Consider the following 13,092-nt stretch of genomic DNA (forward strand, 5'->3'; position numbering starts at 1 on the left):
CTGGTATTAAAGAAAGAGACATTGAGGGGCGCCTGGGTGGCTCAGTGGGTTAAGCCGCTGCCTTCGGCTCAGGCCATGATCTCAGGGTCCTGGGATCGAGCCCCACTTTGGGATCTCTGCTCAGCAGGGAGCCTGCTTCATTCTCTCTCTCTCTCTCTCTCTGTCTGCCTCCCAGTGTACTTGTAATTTCTCTCTGTCAAATAAATAAATAAAATCTTTAAAAAAAAAAAAAAGACATTGATTTTTTTTTTAATAAAGATTTTATTTATTTATTTGACAGAGAGGGCACAAGTAAGCAGAACAGCAGGCAGAGGGAGAGAGAGAAGCAGGCTCTCTGCTAAGCAGGGAGCCTGATGCAGGGCTCAATCCCAGGACCTTGGAATCATGACCTGAGTCGAAGGCAGCCGCTTAACCAACCTAGCCACACAGGCGTCCCAAGAAAAAGATATAGATTCTTATTATAAGTCTGCCAGTGTGTGCTGTGTGATTTTGGATAAACTGGGTGGCCTCTTTTAATAGTAGTTATAACATTCATGAAATGAGAAAATTCTCAGCATGATCTCAAATGATACCTGTAACTGATCTCCAAGTTTATTTATCTTTTTTTTAAAGTTTTTATTTAAATTCCATTATGTAAGTGATGAGTCACTAAATTCTGCACCTGAAACTAATCCTACATTGTACCCAAGTAATATTTAAAATTTGTTTCCTTTTTAAAGTCAGCCATAACAAAATACAAATAAATCTGCATAATAGTCCTTCCCTCACAAGGTTATTGGACAGTTAAGTAATTTTTGTAAAAATGTACGATGAAATCCGTGACATTATTATTAATTAATAAATCAGACTGGAGTGAAAATAATCTGTTCTTCACCAAGACTATGATGGAATTAATGGTTCATCGAAAGGCACATCCATTTGACTAAGATTTAATCTTTTCTTAAAGAAAACTGAATAAACATAGCTCATCTTGTGTGTCTAAGGTTCAAGGTTTTTTGTAAAATTAAATTTCCATGGAAGAGGAAAACAAAAAGAGGGGAAGAACTTAATTTCAGAGTTTCAAGCTGGTCATGCATTGCTGTTTATCTTGGTTGTGTTTATCTTTTTTAATTTTGATTTGAATGTTCACTGAAAGTTTCCTTTGAATCATTTATACAAATTACAAACTCATCAAAAACCATTCAATCTCAGTCTCTAATTCAGCTCTGCCTGCTTCATTTCCCCTAATTGCGCACTGTGCTTTTATTAGGGCAGTTGGCTATGCTCTCTCTTGCGTTCTTTGAATCATTCCTGGAGAGTTTCCAGATCATTCGGGCCTGTCCTTCCCCCGAGCCTGTCTTAAGATTGCAGTTGTTCGCTGATGTGTGTTGGCACAGGCTACCCTTTATTTTGGGAGCTGAGGCCAAGCCTATTTCCCATCCTTCTTTCGGGGATTTGTTGTCAGGAATGGTGTGGGCTGTAGAGCTTCTTAATCAATGTTCATAAAAGAACCTGAAAAAAAAAAAAATAAGAGCAACAAAATTCAACACTTCTTAGGTAATTTTTCCCCCTCTACTTTGATAAGTTGTGGGGAAATTGTGGTCAAACAAAAATTTAAGGTTGAGTTTGAGAATCAAGAACTCGGTTTGTTTATTTCTTAATACATGTAGCTGATTTTTTCATTCAGGTGGTAGGATTGAAGCAGGTGAATTTCTTTGTTTCCATAGATCTTCAAGAAAATGTAAAATACATCAGAGACATGAAAATGAGGCAGTACAGAGTGAGGGTATTAACCACCCTCATAATTTGAAATTCAATATTATTATTTTTATTCAATCCTTTAAATGCACATTTAAATAAATTTAAGTAATTAGACCTGAGGTGTTTAAAGTATATTTTCAACTGGAAGCAGAGCGATTGACTATCGATATTTGAACTATCTTGTTTTAAGATTCTCTGGCATTGTCATATTATTTGAATTTTATTACATCTTATACCACAAGTTTTACATAGTTTAAATCTTCTTTGGGGGCGGCGGTGGGGGGGGGGTAGTGTGTACTTTGAAGTACTTGGAGCACAGAATTGCAGAATGCTAACCTCAGGGTTATGGTCCAGGCAGTGAGCTCCCTGCTTATCCACACAGCAACTCTATAGGGTGGGGTTTATTCTAGATGCAGAAACTGAGGCACATAGAATTTACGTTACTTGACCAAAGCCATAGTCAAAAAGTGTTGACAAACCAGGCTAAGTTCCTAATCACTTCCCGGTGTCACTTCTCATGACCACACCCATTATATGTAAGGGTCTATTATTTATCTTTACATTCAGTGCTTAAAATAGAACTGCGACTGCAAAATGGTAGACACACATGCATTTTTCAACAGCACACTTTCAAAACTCAGGGATCCTTCATGTAGGATATCATCCGTTTGTGGGTACGAGTGTGTGTGTGTGTGTGTGTGTGTGTGTGTGTGTGATGGTTTAGAGCAATTGGTGTTATTCTTTGGCAGGCTCAGTCTTAGTGAAATAGCAAATGTGGGGCACCTGGGTGGCTCAGTGGGTTAAAGCCTCTTCCTTCGGCTCAGGGCATGGTCCCAGGGTGCTTGGATTGGGCCCTGCATCGGGCTCTCTGCTCAGCGGGGAGCCTGCTTCCTCCTCTCTCTCTCTCTGCCTGCCTCTCTGCCTACTTGTGATCTATCTGTCAAATAAATAAATAAAACCTTAAAAAAAAATAAAGAAATAGCAAATATAATGTCCCCTGACAAATGCATAGGCTCACTCTCCTCCGGCTTTTATTCAGTCTTTGTTGCTCCCTGAGTCACTCGCCCTGCATTCCTACATCACAGTTTTCTGGGATTTACCTGAGTCAGAATGATACCTGGAGTTACTCAATTTCCTTAAGGGCTGAGGTAGACCAGTAATGGGTCATTATGTTTGCTATATTAGAAAATTAAACTGCACTGTGCTGAATAGTCATTTTTTTCTGTCTTCTGATTTAATATATTATGCAGTTTTTAATAAAAGAATTGTATTTTCTTAAGTTTCAGAATTTATCCTAGTTAATCTATCTTAGAAATAATAGGGCATAGTTCCTAGTATGCAAAAATGAAAGGCATTCAATAAATTTTAATGAATAAATTAATAAATGGAAATAAAATATGCTAAAGATAGATAAAATATAGTTTTGTGTTAATAAGTATAGTCAATAACATTAGAATATTGAGTTAGAATGTATAGGGACAAGAATATTCCTTTGATTATATTAGGAAAGAAAAGATCCAGTCAAAAATAGTCATATTAAACTCTGCCATGTCTGTCTCTACTGGTAGAATGGAGAGAAACTGAATGAATTAAGAGGAATCACTTATCAGAAAGATAAATCCTGGCTAATGTATCTTCTAGTGGTCTATATAATCACATAAATAGTAAACAATGGCAATTCTTTTTTTCCCCCCAAGATTGACTGGTTGATTGATTGATTGATTGATTGATTTATAAAAAGCAGGAGCAGCAGGCTCCCCACTGAACAGGGACTCAATCCTAGGACATTGGGATCATGACCTGAGTGGAAGGCAAACGCTTAACCAACTGAGCCACCCAGGTGCCCAACAATGGCAATTTTTTACAGTTGAATACCAACTAACAAGGAATAATAGAACTAAAAAGACACGACTTTGCTACCATCACAAAACTTTTTCAGGCAAAAGATTTTCAAAGGACAACAAAACAGGATATTTATATAGTTTTAAATACCTCCCCATAAAGTAATCACTAATCAAAAAGGAAAATGTAATGTTTCATTGAAGAAACTTAGTGGCCATCACCATACGTGATCTATTACTATAACATTAACAAAAATGCAATTAACTGTTATCTTATATCCCCTGATATGATGTACTTAGAACATAATATCGATTCTGTAATATTCCTCCCCCAACCAGTTGCTTATTGTAATCATAATCCTAAGAAAATATCAGATAAAAATAAACAGGACATTTGTACTAAATTCTTCAAAAGTTACAATGTAAGTCAATGAGCAAATAACTTCTCCAAATGAAGAAAGACTCAAGAAAAATGAACAATAATTAATATTTAATTTTTGAGTAGAGATGGGATCAGGTAGAAACTTTCAGTTATACAATAAATAAGTCATGGGGAGGTAACGTATACATAACAACACAGAGAATTAACAAAATCATAACAACCCTGTATGGTGAAATGTTAATTAGAATTATGGAAATCATCTCATAATACATAAAAATACAGAACCACTGTGATGTATCCCTGAAAACAATAAGAGAGTGTGTCAATTATACTTCAAAAAAAAAAAGGATGAATTTGAGATAATTGAAGAAACCGTGAATTACATATAAAACAACATTATCATATAGATTTAATGTGCTAAGTTAGATAATTTTATCATAGTTATGAAAGAGAGTGTACTAAGGGAATAAATGTTGAATTCTTTAGGGGGAAAGGACCATGATATTTTATTTTTTTATTTATTTTTTTTTTAAAGATTTTATTTATTTATTTGTCAGAGACAGAGGGAGAGAGAGTGAGCGAGCACAGGCAGACAAAGAGGCAGGCAGAGGCAGAGGAAGAAGCAGGCTCCCTGCCGAGCAAGGAGCCCGATGTGGGACTCGATCCCAGGACGCTGGGATCATGACCTGAGCCGAAGGCAGCTGCTTAACCCACTGAGCCACCCAGGCATCCCGACCATGATATTTTAAACTAACTTCCAAATAGTTTAAGAAAATATGGTATAGACACACAAGTTAAAAAATGGCAAATCTGGCTTACAGGTGTTCTTTGTATTATTATTGTTACTATTTTTTATGCTTATAGCTGTTGAAAAATAGGAAGCATTTTTTGTTAAATGAAAAGAGAGTAAGTAATCATGAAACAGTTTTTTTAACTAAATTATGCATATGTTATTTAATGCATTATGCTGGCAGCTTCTTCTTTTTTCCCTAATCCACAGCATAATTATATCACAGTACTTTCATCAAATTTCTAAATGTTCATTTTTCTCTTAGCAAAATCCACCTCTGACATTCCTTAGTATTTGATATTCTCTGTGTTGATGCTTCTTGAAGTGGCAAAACCAAATGATCTACCAATCCAGTTACTCTGATAAAAAGTAATATTAAATGGGATGTTGACATGAAAAATATAGATTTGGTACAAAATGGAAACTATTTTATCTGATACAGTAAGAAACACATGGGTCATGAAGCTATTCCCATAGCACTAAAATTAAGAATGTTTACATTTTGCAGAGTGACAATATATTTTGGGAGTTGAAACCTAGTACTAATGGCTACTTTAGAAGGCTGAATTCTGGAATTTTCTCTTTAAAATTACTTTCCTTTATATACTTACCTCTAGTGCTTTTATGGTAAATACCAGTGTTATGTTACATAAAGTGTCAAAGTTTTACATCAGTAAAACAACATATTCATCACATATGCAAACAGCTCAGAATCACATCCTCATTCTATACTACTTATAATTTCAACTTTATAAAGTATGGCTAACTTTTAAAGATATTCTATTTAGATTACTAGAGCAGATAATATTCATACATGTTGCTTTTCTTAGATTCGTAAGTTTTGGGTTTGAAGAGAATTCAAGAAAGACACATCCGTTTCTTGGGATGTTTCTCTCCTAGTTAAAATTTGAAAAAGAAAAAATTAATTTCCCTTGAAAAATATTGTTTAATCCTCATATTCAACTGTATATTCAAATTTACATTGTATATTCTACAGTATATATTTTAAAAAATTGAAACACATGTTTTTCTAGGTTTCTTAATAATTATACACTGTAAAAATAACTATTTAATAATTTCATATTTTAATTGAAGATCTAATACCGACCTGCAACAAATAAATTGACATTTTTAATAAATACTCTGGCTATCATTAGTTATAATCTTTAACTGTCTGTGGTAGGTCATATTGCACTTTGAAAGTTCCATTATGTGGAAAACCTTCCAGCACATTCTGTTGTTTTGATTGTGTCATCATTAATTTAGCAAATGACTAAGTCATATGCTATGAGATAAAGCTTGCGCTTTTCTTTTTTTAAGACTTTATTTATTTGACAGAGAACACAAGCAGGAGGAGCGGCAGACGGTGGGAGAGGGATAAGCAGGCTCCCGGCTCAGCAGGGAGCCCAATGCAGGGTTCAATCCCAGGACCTTGGGGTCATTACCTGACCAAACACAGGTGCTTAATTGACTGAGCCACCCTGGTGCCCAGAAATGATGCTTGCTTTTAATATACAAGGAAGGAAGTAGCTATTTTCTTGCTTCAAATTATGTCCACACAAGTTCAAAATGCACTTCAGAAAACCATATAGATATGTATATATACTCCGATGTGCCCCAATGTTGGAAAACAAACGGCAAATAAAATTGCAATTTTTTTCGTAATGTCATTTTATTTCCTTACCAATAATCTTATAACTCAAAAACAGTCATGGGCCATAAGTTTTATCTTCATTAAATACAATTTGGCAGTGCAAAAAAAGTATTTAGGCAATTTGACAAAGTTATAAAGAAGGCACGACTAGACTTGACCCCATGTTTTTTGAGGAGAATTTAATGACCAGGTACCTGTATTTCAACAATTTTTTTTTTTTCTGTAGAAGATGAGAAGTGAAAAATTTATAAACAAAATGCAGGTGTAACATATATCTTCCATATATGATGAGATATGTTAAGGACTTAACCCTAATAGGTTCCAGTCTATGTTTGTGCATGTTTATATAAGTATAGTGGATATTGTGTAGATAGGAGAAAATACACATATTTAAACAAATGATTATATGTGTAGGTTTTAATCATCTTATTTCTGGGAAATATATCATGCATACAAATACCACATATAACATACCTTTAAAATTTAAAGTGTTTTAATGAAGCAAAAATTCAAGTTTCATGATATAGCATTAAAAAAAAAACATTTAAACTTCTCTTTGTGACCATTTGTAAAAGCATGTCTCTTTCTCCTTCAGTTAACCTTTCCCTGAATTTCAGATTACTTCTCTCTCAATAATATATTGTTGGTTTCAGAGATCACTTCTCAATTGCTTTTCTTTCTTTCTTTCTTTTTCTTTCTTTCCTTCCTTCTTTCTTTTTCAAGATTTCATTATTTATTTTAGAGAGAGAGGGAGGGAGCAAGAGAAAGAGTTGATGGGGTTTGTGTAGAGGAAGAGAAAAACCCAGGCAGACTCCATGCTAAACACAGAGCCAGACACTGAGCTCAGTTTCATGACTCGGAGAACATGACCTGAGCTGAAACCAAGAGTCCAATGCTGAAAGACTGAGCCACCCAGGCACTTCTGGAGATCAATTTTCAGTATTTATAAGCAGCACACATTCTCTTAAACATTCAATTTTTGAGATTTAGGTATATTTATGTATGTTGTCAGGAATGATTCCAATAGAAGAAAATAGTCATCAATTATATTGGATATGACATCCCACTTTTTTGTATGTACTTAAAGTTGTGACTTTTTAAAAAGTCTTATTTATTTATTTGAGAGAGAGAGCACGGGCTGGGGGAGCTGAGGGAGAGAGAGAATCCTCTAGCAGATTCCACACTGAGAGCAAAGCCCAATGTGGGGCTTGATCTAGTGACCCTGAGATCATGACCAGAAGTAAAATCAGGTAAAATCAAGAACTTAACTTACCCATCTAGTCGCTCATTTGTGATTTGATACTTCATATCCATATTACAAATTTTCCAGAATTTGGGAGTTTTGTTTTGAATCTTTCTTTTACAAACAATTTGCCTGTACATCAACAAAAATGCATGTACATCACTGTCGGTACGCACATGAAAGTGTTATTTCACTTGTGTTTAACACCCAGAGGTACAACAGCTGTGCTATAAGTGCAGGAAAAGTTCACTTGTGCTGGAAAATGAAGATTGTTTTCCAGAGCTGTTGCTTTGGAACATGCAGCAGCAGTGTCTAAAATGTCCACTGCTCCACTTTTTCTGCTTTTGATATCGGCATTTACATCATTTCCCCTCAATCTATTGTGTGTAGAATGGTTTTTCACTATTATATGAATTTTCATTTCCAAGATTATTCATGAGATTAAAGATGTTTTCAGATAATTGTTGATGATATGTCTTTCCCTTTTAGTTAAATCACCTCAAGATTTTTGTTTGTTTTCTAATGAATTCTTTGCTCCTTTAAATAATGTGGAGTCTTTACCATTTCGGTAGTTTAAATCTTTTACTGACTATGCATATTGTTAATATATTCACCAGACTTTTTACTTGTAATAGCTAAATCTTCTTAGTTTCTTGATTTTGAGGTGGTCTAATTTATCATTTTCATTCTTCTATACATAGCTTTCTGATTTTCCCAGCACCATTTATTAAAGACACTGTCTTTTTCCCACTGTATATTTTTTCCTGCTTTATCAAATATTATGTTACCATAGAGTTGAGGGTCCATATCTGGGCGCTCTGCTCTGTTCCAGGGGTCTATGTGTCTGTTTTCGTGGCAGCACCATGCTGTCTTGGTGATCACACCTTTGTAAAAAAAGCTGGATATCAGTCAACATGATGCCCCCAGTTTTGTTTTTATTTTTCAACATTTCCTTAGCAGTTCAGGGTCTCTTCTGGTTCCATACAAACTTTAGGATTGTTTGTTCCAGCTCTTTGAAAGAAAATGCTGGTGGAATTTGGATCCGGATGGCATTGAAAGTATAGATTGCTCTAGGCAGTATAGACATATTCACAATGTTTATTCTTCCGATCCATGAGCATGGAATAGTCTTCCATCTTTTTGTGTCTTCTTCAATTTCTTTCATGAGTATTCTGTAGTTACACATTTAGCACCTCACCATTAATAGCTGCCAGCCAGGGCAATGGCTACCAAATCACATAGCTCTCAGAGCTGGATGAGGCTTTGTGTTTGCAAGTGGCCTGGGGACCACGTTAAACAAAGAGATAGTGTTAAACAGAACCCTGCAGTAGCACCAGTGCAGAAAGAGCAGGCAAAATGTCAAGGCTCCCAGTTTCTTCCTGGATGGGGTTTGACTGTATATTTTCCCAGCTGCTGCCTGAGACACAGGCTTCTAATTTGCCTGCATCTGGGAGCTGACTGGGATCCCCTAGGAGCCTGAATGGGCTTATAGATACTGTGCCTCCCAGCTCACTCCAAAAATTAAAGAGTTGCCAGCTTCCCCTAGAAGGCGCATGTGCACAACCTGTAAGACTGCCACCCAGGGGACCGCCCCCTTTGTCATATAGCTCTGGGAGCTCTACATTTCTGGATCCCCCAGGACTCAAGGCACAAACAGGTAATTTTATATAAATGCACAAGTGGCTATTTCCCCTGGCTCAGCCCTGGACCACTGGGAAAAAAAACACCCAGCTCCCAATTTCTCCTGACAGGAAGTAGACTTTGTATCTGACATTCCAACTTTCACAACTGCTGAGAGAAAGGCTTCCAATTAGCCCATATCTGCGAGCTGACTGGGCAGGCAATTAGTTGTCCTCTGGAGGTCTGAATGGGCATGGGGGAATTTCTCTTTGGGACACTGACTAGAAATGGCACACCATAATCTCCTGGGGACCACTAAAAGCAAAGGCTAGGATTTGGAAAAGTACAAACCTTCTAGAGGTACCAGAACCCCATGCCAGGCTAAGGATTTTTGCATCTATATTCATCAGGGCTAATGGCATGCCGTTTTCTTTTCTTGTAATATCCTTACCTAGCTTTGGTATCAGAATAATGCTGGCTTTGTAAAATAACTTTGGAAATATTCTTTCCTATTAACTTCTCTGGAAGGATTTAGAAGGATTAGCATTAATTCCTTTTTTAAAAATTTAGTAGAATTCACCATCTGGTTCTGGACTTATCTTTGTTGGGCAACTTTTTAGTATTGCCTTAATCTCTTTATTTGTTATCAATCTATTCAAATTTTCTATTTATTTATGGTCCAACCTTTGTAGGTTATATGTTTCTAAAATGTATTCCTTTCTTCAAGGTTATTCAATTTGTTGATATATGACTATTCAAAACAGTTTCTCTTTATCCTTTGCATTTCTGTAGCATAAATTGTAATGTCTTCCCTTTCATTTCTGATTATTTTTCTTTTTTTTTTTTAAGTCTAGCTAAAGACTTGTTAATTTTGTTTGTCATCTCAAAAAACCAATTCTTGGTTTTGTTAATATTCCTATTATCTTTCTAGTGTCTATTACATCTATTTTTGCTCTAAATTTGAGTTTAGTTTATTCTTTATTTCTCAGTTCCTTGAGGTATAAAGTAAGGTTGTTTATTGAAGATCTTTGTTTTGGGGGTTTTGTTTTGTTTTGTGTAGACATTTACTGCTATAGACTACTCAGAACTATTTTTGCTATATCTCATTAGTTTTAGTGTGTTTTAGTGTGTTTCCACTTCTATTTTCTCAATATATACTTTTTATTTCTCTTTTATAATCTTCTTTGACCCATTAGTTGTTCAGGATTTAGAGGCGAAATGCTCTCAAGGATCCATATTTGTCGCTGTAGTCCCATGTGACCACCAAATGTCTCTTGATTTCTTTTTTTTAATCAGTGGTAGTCCTCTGCCACTTTCTACATTTTTGACCAAGGCAAGAATTGGACAAACCTCCACGAAATAAATAAACTAAAGTCATCAGTTAAATTCCAAGAGTTTCTACAATCATTGAAAATGTTTGCCTTCTCTTCCTCCTATTCCTTTTACAAAAATCTAATGCCCCCCAAAATGAGTGGCTTTTATATTTTAAATGACTAAGTGTAAGAATTAGCCTGTTACAGATTACATGATTTTATTTTGAAGAAGAAATCTTAACTCTGATTTTTTTTAAATTTTATTTATGTTTACAAAAGAGAGAGAGAGATGATGCATGTGTACATGAGTCAGGGGAAGGGGCAGTGGGAGAAAAAGAGCAAGAAACCTGATATGGGGCTCAATCCTAGGACCCTGGGATCATGACCTGAGCCAAAAGCAGATGCTTAACTGAAGAGCCACCCAAGTGGCCCTCAAATCTGAATTGTAGAAACTCGGCTCTGATAATATTTTTTCTTGAACAGGAAAATTTAGACCACTTACATGTATAATATTTTCCATATATTAGAATGATGAATATGGATTAATTTCTATTCTTTTTGAAATTTTCTCTCCTACTCTGCCTTTAGCCACTTTCTTGGATTGATTGATATTGCATACTTTGCTTTGTTTTTTGTTACACTGTTTTCTTTCTCCTTATTCTTCTCCTTGGGAATTTCACACTTACTTATATTCATTAATGAACTAAAAATTATGCACTCATATTGAGCTTAAAAATAGCATGTGAATGCTATTTGATAGATTTTTTTTTTTCAGTTCTGAAGCAATATAATGAACTTTAGATTATTTTATCTGATTAATTTCTTTTTTTTTAATTTTTTATTTTTTATAAACATATATTTTTATCCCCAGGGGTACAGGTCTGTGAATCACCAGGTTTACACACTTCACAGCACTCACCAAAGCACATACCCTCCCCAATGTCCATAATCCCACCCCCTTCTCCCAAACCCCCTCCCCCCAGCAACCCTCAGTTTGTTTTGTGAGATTAAGAGTCACTTATGGTTTGTCTCCCTCCCAATCCCATCTTGTTTCATTTCTTAACATTCATTCTATTCTTCTCTAGTATGCTTATTTTATATTGATTTCTTTATGCCACAGTTTGGTATTATTATTCAGTATTATTATAAGTTGTTTAGATTTTTTTAAAAACACTATCTATTTCCTTTGATCATGATTCTATCCTCAGACTTCTTGGATGAAATTTTATTTTTTTCCTTAAATTCATTCTTTAATTTTCTAAAGAGATAATTTACCAGAACAAACCTTGCATACTACTGTATATCTGGAAATATTTTCCCCCTTTTTATTAGCTTGGCAATCAATATGATATTATTTAAGATACTATTTTGTTGTTTATTCTTCTGTTGTTACTGTTATGGTAGTAACAGTTGTTTTTTTGTTTTTGTTTTTGGGTTTTTTTTTTTTTCATTTTTCTGTAAGTGATCTATCAGTCTTTCTTTTTCTTTTTCTTTTTCTTATTTTTCAGGACTCTCTAAAGATCCTCTTTTTTAATATTAAAAACATCTTATTAGACAAAAATTAAAATGTATGGAAAATTAACATCCACACGCACTCATCACTTGGAGTCAATATTTATTGATCTAGCCATCTTATGTCATCTCCATCCACTTCCCACCCATTATTCCCATCCATTTCCTTTTCATCTTCTGATTATTTCCCAGTTAATCCCAAATATCATAAACATTTTATATCCATGTTTCAAAAGTTAGCCTCCAGAAATATTTTAAAAGTACTTTTATCATTTAAATATTTCACAATAACTCCTTAATAAAATTTCTTAATAGTTTCATAATAATTCTTTACTAGAAAATCTAGTCAGGGTATGAAACTTCCTCCAAATGCCCTATGATTATCTCTAACAGTTTATTAATTTGAATCAAAATTCAAATTAGTTCCAGAGATTGAAATCTATATATTCAATGCAATCCCTATCAAAATACAACCACAATATTCACAGAACTAGAACAAACAACCCCAACATTTATATGGAACCACAAAAGACCCCAAGTAGCCAAAGAAATCTTGAGAGAGAAAAACACAGCTAGCGCTATCATAATCCCAGATTTGAAGATATACTACAAAGTTGTAGTAATCAAAAAGGTTGGTGCTGGTACAAAAATAGACGCATAGATCAATGGAACAGAATAGAGAGCCTGGAAAGAAACTCATGCATATATGGCTGATTAAGCTATGACAAAAGAGGCAAGAATATACATTGGGGAAAATAGTGCCTTCAATTAATGGTGCGAGGAAAACTGGGCAGCTACTTGAAAAAAAGAAATGGAACTGAATACTTCCTAACACCACACACAAAAATAAACTCGAATGGATTGAAGATCTAAATGTGAGACCTGGAACCCTAAAAAATCCCAGAAGAAAATATAACTAGTAATTTTTTCGACATCAATGGTAGCAAATTTTTCTTAGCTATGTCTCCTCAGGCCAGAGAAACAAAAGTAAAAATAA

Source organism: Mustela nigripes, chromosome 1 (assembly GCF_022355385.1).
Source record: "Mustela nigripes isolate SB6536 chromosome 1, MUSNIG.SB6536, whole genome shotgun sequence".
Classification (NCBI taxonomy): domain Eukaryota; kingdom Metazoa; phylum Chordata; class Mammalia; order Carnivora; family Mustelidae; genus Mustela; species Mustela nigripes.